Source organism: Apium graveolens, chromosome 10 (assembly GCF_009905375.1).
Source record: "Apium graveolens cultivar Ventura chromosome 10, ASM990537v1, whole genome shotgun sequence".
Classification (NCBI taxonomy): domain Eukaryota; kingdom Viridiplantae; phylum Streptophyta; class Magnoliopsida; order Apiales; family Apiaceae; genus Apium; species Apium graveolens.
Window position 1 is genome coordinate 119,556,993 of NC_133656.1, and position 13,158 is coordinate 119,570,150.

At 35.9% G+C, this 13,158-nt stretch overlaps 1 non-coding gene across 1 annotated transcript; it reads left to right on the forward strand.

Annotated features, from left to right (window-relative positions):
• Positions 1–6,610: 6,610 nt before the first annotated feature.
• LOC141694967 (small nucleolar RNA R71) lies at positions 6,611–6,717 on the forward strand. Its single transcript, XR_012564244.1, has one exon. It is a non-coding gene; the product is annotated as a small nucleolar RNA R71 (small nucleolar RNA).
• The last annotated feature ends 6,441 nt before the right edge of the window (positions 6,718–13,158 follow it).

A 13,158-nucleotide genomic window follows, 5' to 3' on the forward strand; every position in this document is an offset into this window, starting at 1 on the left:
TGTCAAATACTGATCAGCAAATACTGATGGTAAATGCTGATGACGTTACTTTTGTCAAATACTGATATCAAATGTTGATTCAATAAACTCTGCTAGTTTAAATACTGATATCATCAATTTCTTCTAACAATCTCCCTAACTTGTGCATTATGTAAATTTGTACAAATTCCTAATTGATGATTTCAAAACTATCCAAATGTAGAAATACAAACAAATATACAATCTTATAGTCAGTGTTTTCAGACTTTAACTTCAGTCTTAAAGTCTAGTAAATTCAGTAGCATCATCAAAGAATTTCTTGAGTAAATTTGCTTCAAGAACATTCAAATACATCTCCATCCTCTGTTTGATGTCCTTGAGCTCTTCTATAGATTCATCATTCTGATAGATAGCAGCTCTGAGGTCATATAGATTAGATCTTCCAAGTGACAAGTCATCCAGTTCCAAGAAACCAACTTTCTTACCATCAGGGTTGAAAGTGAGAACATTTACACCTATAAACATGATCACCTTGGCTTCTCTAATAGGCATATCAACAGTGTTTTCAGATTCATCAATATATTTTGGAGTGTATTTTGACTTGTAAGTCATTCCTCTCTGCTTCCTGTACACTAGGTTCTTCAGATAAGTAGATCATCTGGCAGTAGTAGAGTTGATTACCTTTAGTAATGTAATGACATATTCCAACTCTTTCCATGATTTATCTCTCATCTACTCCTGTGAAATCTTCAACCTTTTTCCAGATTCCAGAAAATACAGCATCTTCTCTTTAGGCTTGTTGGTATCAAACATATCAAGCACTATCTGAACAAATATGATCTTTTGTAAATCCTCAACCTTTACATTCTCTCCCATTCCTGTTAAATTTCCAGGCTCTCTTAAAATCAAAGCATTGCTAGTATAAGTAATAGCATTTGGAAGTCCCAAGCCACCTTTTCTTCCAGCTCTTCTGAGCTGTGAGTTACCACTATAGATCTTATTAATAGTCTCAGAAGAATCTTTTTTAGGTGCAGGTGTCTTGCTTCCCCATAGCAGCTTTTTCGTTTCTTCAAAAGTTAACTCTGGCTTATCAGAGTTTGAGCTTTCTGAATCAGAGTTTAAATTTTTGTCAGGATTTGAAAGATCGGCTTTTGTTTCTTGAATTATACTGTCAACAACTTGAGTGGTATCAGTGGTTGTGACTGTTTGAATTTCAGCAGTTATTTTTCCAACTTGAACATTGTCGTGGTTGGAATGATTTGCAATTTCTCAGCCCAATCAGATCCAGGAATTACCTTTCTCTTCTTGTGAACCTTATTAACTTCTTCTTCAAGAATATTCCCTTCATCAGTATCATCATGAGCTTGACTTACTGAATAGACTGGATCTATCAATGTTTGAATTTCGGTCGATGTTGATTTCTTCTTGGACTTTGTCTTAGGCTTGGACTTTGATTTCCCACTAACTTTTTCTTTTCTCTTATAACTCCTATCAGCATTTAATATTGCTTGAGACCTTAGAACAGGTCTTTCAGCTTCAGTTTGGCTGATTTCCTTGATCACTACACCTTTAGTTGGTCTATGTCCAGAAATATCCTCATATGGTGAGACAGTATCAGCAGTTACTGGTCTCAAGGATTTGAATTCCTCTTTTATAAGCCTCAGTTGCTCAAGATCAACTCCTGGATTTTCCCTTTCAAAAATCCTTCTACTCACCTGAGAATCAAAATCTTGTACTTTAGGATCCTTGTAGAACAGAGTTGTCTTTTTACCTTTAAACTTTAATGTCTGTAAAAACTGACTTGCCTCGGTGTTAGGGCAAAAACACGCGCTAATATTCATGAAAGTACACGCGTTCGCAAGTAGTATAAGATATAAATCAGATTCGTTCCCACAGAGACTGGTTTAGGTTAAGTTCAATTTATGCACCTATTCAACAATGTATGGTTATCGCTCAATGCTAAGACAAATAACAAATTGGGTTTTTATTAAACTAAGAGATTATACTAAATAACATTAAATAAGAGAATTGAGGTTGAATTACTATATATGACAAACATGGGATTCTAACTTCATTACTACTTCATTCAATAGCCTTTTCGTTCTTAACCTTAATATGTGATGGTGATGACACTAATCAGATAACACAAAACTGATAAACGCCAACTTTCGTTGCACGATTATCATTCTACCAGACATCCACAAAAGAGATAGAAGCTGAATAGGCACCAATTATATTGAGACCTTATATGTCTATATAATTTGACAACATAACGGTTTAAGCATAAGTTATCTATCTTGATTACATAGGGCAAGTAAAACGGTTAGAGTTACCTACGAATCATGCATACACATACATGAACCTATGCTAGCATGGCAAGTTCCAAACCTCTATATTCACTGTCACTTCAATAGAGATTAACACGCTATCTTATATGTTAGCTACGCACATAAGATGAATAAGCATAACCAATACTAGGATATCAATCAATCACCACACAGCAAGATATCGAAACAAATTAACTATTGAAATCCATAAGTAAATCCGCTAGAACCCCATGATAACGATTAGCCCATAATCGAACTCATCGTCATCATGGGTTCCAATAAAAGCATGGTATAAACAAGGTCTTAATAAACTGAATAATAATTAAAGTACGAATAAACGAGATCTAGGTTCAACAAGAATGAAAACGAGCATCCAAAGTTACAACTAATTTAAAGAATCTCAAGTTGAAAACAAGATCTTCTTTTTCGGAGTTGTTTTGTGCCTCTAAGTCTTCTCCTTGGTATCCCAATCTTCCCGGATGATGAAAACCCTTTTTTAAGTATATATACGCCCCTAGTGGACCTGGACCCTTAAAATCGTCAAATTCCACTCAAAAAAGGCTTTTTCAGCGAAATCAGCGACCAGCCGCGCCCTGAGCGGGCGCTCAGCTCTCTGAGCGGGCGCTCAGCTACTGACTGGGAAAATATTCTGATGAATCTTGTTTTGGCCATAACTTGAGTTCTACTCGTCAGAATTAGGTGATTCAACTGCCCATGCGAAGCTAACGAGATTCTATACAACTTGACAATGGCCTTGGCTTCCAATGCTGATCACTTTTCATCATATTTCCTTTAAAAGATCTTTTCTTCATTTAACTGATACCTGAAATGCAATAACATAAAAATACATCAAAATATCAACAACTTGAGTCTAAAACACCAATTTAAGCTTGTAATAAAGCATTCCAAGTGGATATAAAATCCACTTATCACACCCCCAAACTTGAATCGATGCTTGTCCTCAAGCATAAACAGACTCAAAACTATAAAACAAACCCAATGCATGAATGCAACTACGTGAATGCAACTAAATGATAATGCAATCGATCTCCTCAGAATAACCATAACCAAATGAATAAGCCAATGCCTCTAAGAATGCAATGACTTTAAATAGAGCTCGAATAAATCCCACAAACCAACTCACAAACCAGACACGTGCGTGTGTGGATGCTTAACAGATATACTCTCGATACTAGATCAATAAGCATAACTTATCTATCATCGAAACAATCAAAAGTTTATAAACAGAATAGACAATAAACGCATTATGACTCACAACACCTCCTTTCTACTAGAGTTATACAAGGATTCACACTATTATTGAACATATAACAAAGATGCTTATTTGATCGTGCAATGAATGAGGTCCCAAAAGACTTATACACTAATACCCATGTAGTGAGCGTTAGGTTAGCGGATCCCAGACTATAAAAGCCTTAGGTCACTAGGCAAAAAGTCCCCTAGAACTTAATAACTCGAGTATTAAAAAGCTCACTCTTGATCAATTATGCATAAACACATACTTTTTTCTTTCTTTTTTTTCTCTTTTTTCTTTTTTTCCCTTTTTTTCAACAATTTCTGAATGAGTGTGTTTCGCTCCATCTCATTCAACCCTAGACTACTCATAAAAATATGAGCCGGCTACTAGCCATTTGACGCCTAGCCTTACAACAACTAGCAATGATATCCAAGTTTTTCTCCAGATAAAAAAAAATCAATGTTTTTACGTCATTACGAGAATATCACAAATTCTAAATATAACCAAGTGATTAAATCTCAACAACAAACAAGTATAATCATGATCTAGATCAAAAGCAACCCTATAAGACTTTGTGAAAATATTTATTTCTGGCATGCAAATCAATTCATTAAGACTTCAACATCCCTCTATTCCTCATCACCACACTCAAATCAACATCAACTTATCAAATATCATAGTTCATCTTAAGGGATCATGCTAAATATGCATGCAAATGCAACTATATGAAATTACATAAAAATAAACAAATATGTCCTAAATGAATAATCATACAAAAATATCAATGAACTACAACTAAACATGCAACATGAATCTATATGAATCTATATGGACACACACTACTAATCCTTACATTATCACCCCCAAACTTAAAATTTTCAATGTCCTCATTGAAGGTAATAATAAGGATTTCAGGCATACCTAGTCGTCGGAAAGATCACCCTCTTCGGGTGGAGGATCAAGTGGCCAATCAACCTCGCCACCAGTTTCTCGAACAACAGTACCAAAAGCATGTGTCAAATATGCAGCAAAATGACGGTGAATATCGTGCATGGCCTCTATACGCCTAATTACTCACCTGTACTGCTGATCACCAACACCAGTCCTATCAATACCTGTTGCACATGAGAAGAACCCTCTATAGGCACTGGAGGATCCGTTCGGCTACCCTCTACATCATCAAAGATATATCCCAACCCCTTGTCAAGGGGTGCACGTAAGAATGAATAACTCAAGTGATCTGGCTGTCGGTTGAGCTCAAGTATAGGAGCTTCTTGAGTAAATGGTTCAAAACGCTCCTGAGAAATTTTCAGCTCTGCTAACCCAAGAGAATCGAATGGCATATTCAACTTTCTCTTCCACGGAGGTGCATTCAAAACCTGAATTTGCTCTACTTTAAAGCACTCCTCTTTAGCTGTGGGTAACTTTATTTCCTTGAACACATTGAAAGTGACCTTCTGATCATGAACCTTCATCGTAAGCTCTCCTATTTGCACATCGATCATTGTTCGGCCTGTAGCCAAGAATGGTCTTCCAAAGATAATGGGAATCTTCTTATCTTCCTCTAAATCAAGAATTACAAAGTCAACAGGGAAGAAGAGTTTATCCACCTTGACCAAGACATCCTCCACTATACCTCGTGGATAAGCGATGGAGCGGTCAGCTAGTTGCAATGACATGTATGTTGGTTTCGGCTCAGGTAGACCAAGCTTCTTGAAGATAGATAAGGGCATCAGATTGATGCTAGCTCCTAAATCACATAAACACTTGTCGAACGACAAGTTTCCGATGGTGCAAGGAATAGTGAAGCTTCCAGGATCTTTAAGCTTCGGAGGCAACTTTTGTTGCAGCACAGCACTGCATTCCTCCGTTAGAGCAACGGTCTCTAAGTCATCGAGCTTCACTTTCCGAGAGAGAATACCTTTCATAAACCTCGCATAGCTAGGCATCTGTTCAAGAGCTTCAACGAAAGGTATGTTGATATGAAGTTTCTTGAACACCTCCAGAAACTTCTCAAACTGCTTATCCAGCTTTTTCTTCTGCAGCCTTTTAGGAAAAGGAGGTGGAGGATAAATATGTTTCTCCCCTGTATTACCCTCAGGAGGAGTGTGTTCCACAGTAGTCTTCCTTGGTTCCACCTCTACTTCCTTCTGCACATCTTCTTCAGCTAAAACTTCAGATTCTGGAACTTGAGACTTTTCAGGCTCTTCGTCTTGCTGAATTTGGGGGCTTGCAACCTTTCCAGACCTTAAGGTGATGGCGTTCACCTGTTCTTCAACTTCCCTCTTGCCTGGATTGGCTTCTATATCACTAGAAAGCGTTCCTGGTGGTCGATTCAATAAGGCATTAGCAATTTGCCCTATTTAGTTCTCCAGAGTCTTAATAGAAATAGCCTGGCTTTGGCATGTAAGAGCCTGGTTTTTGCACATAAGCCTTAACTCCTCCAATTCAGATTTTTCATTCGAAGATAGACCTGCATCATTAGTTTGTTGTTGAAGTTGGAGTTGTTGTCTTGGTGTAAATTGTTGCTGAAAACCAGGAGGGTTAAAATAGCTTATTTGCAAACTGCTGGAACGGCTGTTGCATCGCATTCTGATTGTTGCTCCAGCTGAAGTTAGGATGATTCCAGTTGTCAGGATAATAAGTGACAGGAACTGGCTGCTGCGATCTCTGAAAGTTGCTCACAAACTGAGCTGAGTCACTAGATATAGCGTATTGCTCTGTCGCATACGGACCTGCACACAGCTCACAAATACTGGTTATCTGCTTAACACCATAGTTAGCCAGAGAATCGATCTTCATAGACAACGCCTTTAGTTGAGCAGTGATAGCCGTAGCTGTATCCACCTCAAGTACTCCTGCTACCTTGCCCTGTGGACATCTCTGGGTTGGATACTGATATTCATTAGCATCCATCAGTTCAATTAGATCATAAGCTTCCTTATAGCTCTTTGCCCATAATGCTTCGCCTGATGCTGCATCGAGCATGGGTCTGGACTGTGCTCCCAACCCATTATAAAAATAAGTGATGATCATCCAATCAGGAATTCCATGATGAGGACACTTCCTAAGCATCTCCTTGTAGTGCTCCCAAGCTTCACATAGCGATTCTCCCGTTTGCTGCACAAATTGAGTAATAGCGTACCTCATTGCAGCTGTCTTCGCCATAGGGAAGAATTTAGTAAGGAATTTCTGAGCAAGATCCTCCCAAGTAGTAATCGAACCAGCTGGTAGAGAGTGTAACCAGCTCTTAGCCTTGTCCCTCAGAGAGAATGGGAACAGTCTCAGCTTCACAGCATCTTCAGAAATACCGTTGAACTTGAAGGTGTCGCAGATCTCAATGAAATCCCTAATGTGCATATTGGGATCTTCCGTTGAAGAACCCCCAAACTGGATTGAATTCTGCACCCATTGAATTATGTCAGGCTTGATCTCAAAGGTATTAGCTGTGATAGCTGGCCGGACAATGCTATATTGAATGTCATTGATCTTGGGTTGAGAAAAATCCATCAAGGCTTTCGTTCATGCTGCTGGATCTCCCATTGTAATGAGTACCTGAAACACAAACAAATAAACTGTAAAAGTAAAAAAATCCGAGTCAGTGAACTTTAACGACCACTGATGACAAGCACATAAACTAAAAATTAACACCGAGTCCCCGGCAGTGGCGCCAAAAACTTGTTAGGGCGAAAACACGCGCTAATATTCACACAAGTATACGCGTTCGCAAGTAGTATAAGATATAAATCAGATTCGTTCTCACAGAGACTGGTTTAGATTAAGTTTAATTTATGCACCTATGCAACAATGTATGGTTATCGCTCAATGCTAAGACAAATAACAAATTGGGTTTTTATTAAACTAAGAGATTATACTAAATAACATTAACTAAGAGAATTGAGGTTGAATTACTATATATGACAAACATGGGATTCTAACTTCATTACTACTTCATTCAATAGCCTTTTCGTTCTTAACCTTAACATGTGATGGTGATGACACTAATCAGATAACACGAAACTGATAAACGCCAACTTTCGTTGCACGATTACCATTCTACCAGACATCCACAAAAGAGATAGAAGCTGAATAGGCACCAATTATATTGAGACCCTATATGTCTATAGAATTTGACAACATAACGGTTTAAGCATAAGTTATCTATCTTGATTACATAGGGCAAGTAAAACGGTTAGAGTTACCTACGAATCATGCATATACATACATGAACCTATGCTAGCATGGCAAGTTCTAAACCTCTATATTCACTGTCACTTCAATAGAGATTAACACGCTATCTTATATGTTAGCTACGCACATAAGATGAATAAGCACAACCAATACTAGGATATCAATCAATCACCACACACCAAGATATCGAAACAAATTAACTATTAAAATCCATAATTAAATCCGCTAGAACCCCATGACAACGATTAGCCCATAATCGAACTCATCGTCACCATGGGTTCCAATGAAAGCATGGTATAAACAAGGTCTTAATAAACTGAATAATAATTAAAGTACGAATAAACGAGATCTAGGTTCAACAAGAATGAAAACGAGCATCCAAAGTTACAACTAATTCAAAGAATCACAAGTTGAAAACAAGGTCTTCTTTTTCGGAGTTGTTCTGTGCTTCTAGGTCTTCTCCTTGGTATCCCAATCTTCCCGGATGATGAAAACCCTTTTTTTAAGTATATATAAGCCCCTAGTGGACCTGGACCCTTAAAATCGTCAAATTCCACTCAAAAAGGCTTTTTCAGCAAAATCAGCGACCAGCCGCGCCCTCAGCGGCCGCTCAGCTCTCCTGAGCGGGCGCTCAACTCTCTGAGCGGGCGCTCAGCTACTGACTGGGAAAATATTCTGATGAATCTTGTTTTGGCCATAACTTGAGTTCTACTCGTCAGAATTAGGCGATTCAACTGCCCACGCGAAGATAACGAGATTCTCTGCAACTTGACAATGGCCTTGGCTTCCAATTCTGATCACTTTTCATCATATTTCCTTTAAAAGCTCTTTTCTTCATTTAACTGATACCTGAAATGCAATAACACAAAAACACATCAAAATACCAACAACTTGAGTCCAAAACACCAATTTAAGCTTGTAATAAAGCATTCCAAGTGGATATAAAATCCACTTATCACTCAGCACCAGCTTCTATCTCCAGAATACCTTGATCTTCATCATCATTTGTGACTGTCAGTATTTGCTTTGTAGTCACAGTCAATTTTTGTTGACTTCAACTTCTCCCTATCTCTCCACCTTTCCTATATTGGCTAGTGGTTGTAGAAGTACCACTAAGTCCAACTAGTTCTCCACCTTTCTTCCCAATAATCTCCTTGCCTCCTTTCTCTTTACTTCCTCTATCAGGACCATCATCTTTGTCATCAGCATCTTTTAGTTAGAGATGCTTGCATTTAGATTTTTATACTTTCTCCCCCTTTTTGACATCATCACCAAGCAAGAGTGAAACTATGAGCTCCATAGATTGTTGTACCTCATCCAACATTTTCTGTTGAGTAGCTTCCAACTTAGCCTGATTCGATTCAATTTTGTCTTTTCTGGAAATGATAGGCTTTAACTGATTTTGCAGCTCAAGTCCATAGGTAAGTTTAGCTTCAAAAAAATCATCCTTGCGTTTATCAATTTGGGAGTTTGCATTAGTCTGGGTAGTCTGAACTGATTTGATCAGTAATGCCAAAGCTTGAAGATGAGAAAGAATGTCAGGATTTGAAATGTGCTTCTCAGCTGTCTCCAAATGTTGAGAAGCATTAACAATAAAAATAGGATGTTTAAAATCCTTTCATTTAGATTTCTATTCTGCATCAAAAAACTCTTTGATATTTTTAGCTTCTAACTCATCTAACTTCATTTTCTTATCCCTTTCTGTAATGCCTTCAGGAAATAATATTTCATAAATATCCTCATCAGGATCTAATTCTACATTAATATTAGAGACATCAATATCTTCTCCATCATCAGACTCACTATCATGAACAAATTCTTCATCAGCAATTGGTTCATTCACTAACTGTGCTACTTTATCTTCAGCATCAGCATTTAAAATGAAGTCAGGAATTAGAGCAGTATGAGATCCAGCTACTTCAGGAACTGCCATACCATCAACATTTAGCTCTACATCTTCAAGAATTATAGTCATATGAACTAGAACATCAGTCTTTATTTCCAGAACTTCAATACCACTAGAGTGTTATGGTGATTCAGGAATTGTGGCTTCATGTTGAGTGGACTGTTCTTGAGCTTAATCAATAGTAAGAACAGGGAGAGTAATAGTGGATGGAATAGAAATATGAGTGGACTGCAAGAAAGTATTAGTACTTAGGCCTGCAGGGAAATATTCAGCATTTGGTGCATCAGAGTTTAATTGTGGGTCTACAGGCTGTGGATCAACAACTGTTTCTTTATGACTCTGAGCACCTGCAAAATCAATGAAAGAACCACTTAAATATCTATTTTCTTTTAAAGTAGTCTCACTACTTCTCACTCCACTCATCTCATGACTTTCAGTAGTCAGAGTTTCCTCACAAGAATTTACTAAATCCCGATACTCATCTACCTATCCTTTTTCCATGTAAGAATCATGCATCTCTTTAATTCTGTTTTTCTCTAAATCTTTTCTTTCATACTTACATGAAAGGCTTGGAATATTTTGTCCTACAGAATTAAGAGGTGGTTGAGAAGAGATGTATGTGGTAACATGACTACGAGTACCCTTTTGTAAAAGACTAGACATGATCATACCATCAGGATTTAAAATACTGGTAAAAATTGACATAATAGTATCAGTATTAAAATTAAATGCTGATAAAGAAAAGTCAGTATTTATACCTTGTACTTCTAAAGGATCAACTTCTAAGATAGCATCCAAAGGTTGAACTGAAATGATTTCAGTAGATGTTGAAGTTGGATGTATCCTTCCTTCAGTATCAAGTGCCAAAATGATTGTACTAGGAGTCAAGCCTGCACTACCACTTGAGGTAGTGGTTCTTGTGTGGCTAGAGATTCAGGAGTTGCTGGATTACTTTAAAACCCAAGTTCTTGTGTACTCCTCTCCTCATTGTCAGTATCAGACTCCTGTTCAGCTCCAAGTTGTAAGCCAGTTGTCTTCTTAAATCTTTAAGGATCAAAACTCATGCAGAAATCTTTTACTTGTGAGACTTGTTTATGGAGTTTAGCTACAACTGCTTCATTCCATTCTTTTATGGAATTAGTAGCAAGAGGTTCCATATCTGTAATGTCTGCTATACCACTTGGAGGTGTAGGTTCTTGTGGGACTGGATCAGAGTTTATAGTAGTTGTTGCACCCCTTTAAGAAGCAGGTTCTTGTGTGCTTGACCCATGAAACGTTCCTTGTTTCTACAGCCTCTTTGCTATCTTCTCTATTTGATCATGAGTGACTTCGGTCACTCTTCTCTTGAGCTTCATTGGAGAGTCAGAAATTGTGACAGGTGCATCAACAATTATATTTTTCTGAGCATCAGTATTTGGTTGTGCTGACATAAATGTATCATGTCCCTCCTTTGCTATTTCATGTTTGATCTTCAGCTTTTATTGAGCAAAGTAAGTCTTGACCAACTTCTTCTTCCTTGGTCTTGGGCTTGATTCAGTAGTTACAATATCAGCATTTGTTATGCCTTCATCGGTTGATAATACAATTGGTATCTGAGTAGAATCAAGATTTATCTTGTTGAATTTGGATGATAAGGCAACATTGTCCTCATCATCTAATTCTGACTCGGACAGTAGAAGCTTTCTCTTAACAAATTCTGAAAGAAAATTCGTATGGTCGATATAATGTCATCAGAATAAAACAAAATAATACATATTATCCATTCGGTCTAAAACAAAATAATATTCACACTGGGCTAAAATATATAAAATAACTAAGTATAATTAGTCATATTTAGTTGATATAACATGCATGAAGTTAAAACAAAGATTTGATGCCACTCATGCTAAAACAAAATAATAAATACTACTGATCTGACTAAAAATATATATATTATTGTACCGGGCTAAAATAAAATTAAAATTTGAAAGGTAAATCGTTGATCGATATAATATCATTATGTTAAAACAAAATAAATTATGTCATTTATTCGATTTAAAATAAAATAATATTCACCAAGAGTTAAAATAAAATTTAAAAATAGACTAATTGTAATTAGATAAATCTGATAGATATAATGGATATGGGGCTAAAAAATTAATGTATATTACTAATCTAATCTAAAATCAATATTAAATTTAAACTAAAGATAACTCTTATATTATTGGTCCGGGTTAAAATAAAATTAAAAACTAACTAATTCATCTTAGAATATTGTGATAATTAGGATCCGATCCTAATAGCCAAAATACTAAAGTTTGATAGTTGATTTGTATGTATAATGTTTGGTTTATACAATTACAGGTTTTCTTTAATTTTTATAATATGCATACTATTTTAATAATAAAATGAAAATGGAGATGATTCCTTAGTCGTGTAATAGTGTAGGACTAAAATAAATAAATATATTATTATTCATCCGCGCTAAAAATTACACAATTGATTTATGATAATTAGAACATCCAAAATAAAATAATATGTACTTTATCTGGGTTAACATGAATTTTTTACCATTGACAAACTAATGATGATCTGAGCTAAAATTTAGCTTTTAATTAAAACATAATTATTTTTGTAAACACACCTTTAAATATCAATATAATTATAAATTTTAATCATACATTATATTTAAAACTGAAATATCACTAACTTATACATATATGCTTATATTTATAATAATTATTAAAAATAATCCATGCACCGCACGGATTTTATGCTAGTACTAGATATATCAATTATAAAGATTTTGTAAAAAAATTATGCACTCCAATGGTACATTCCTATTAGTTAAAAATATAGCCAAACTCTTAACAATGGTCATAATTATTGAAGCTCTACAGAACTGTAGCCAAATGCCACAACATATGTTACTATATCAAAATAAAATATTCTATATATAATAACTTGAAATAAAGATAAAATATTATTTTTCAAAATATAACTAATCATTGTTGTGCAAGACATGCATGTACAATAACATGACTAAGTCATATTCACAGTCCTAAAATTAAGATGTTTGATAATCAATTTTGTATTCTGTATTGTATTTCTTGAGTCTGTAAAATGGTTAGAAGATTAGACTGGGGGATTTTTCTGTGAACAGATTCAAGCTAAGGAATAAACTCTGGAAGAAGATCAAGTCATGATCATGCCTCAAAGAAAAGATGTAAAAGCTTGGAGTTGAATAAAGTTGTTCTATGAAAAATATTCTAAGTCAAGATATCGACAAGTCACAGATCAAGTTATATCGAGAAGTCATTTGAAAAATCCATAATGACTTGTAGATAAGTCCAAAATGGCTTATAAAGAAGTCTCAGAGATATCGACAAGTCAAATGAAGATATAGAGAATTGGAGATCGACAAGTCAAATGAAGATGTGAAGAATTGGAGATATCGACAAGTCAATTTTTCATATAGAGATCTCAGAGATATCGATAAGTCAAAATGAGTATATAGA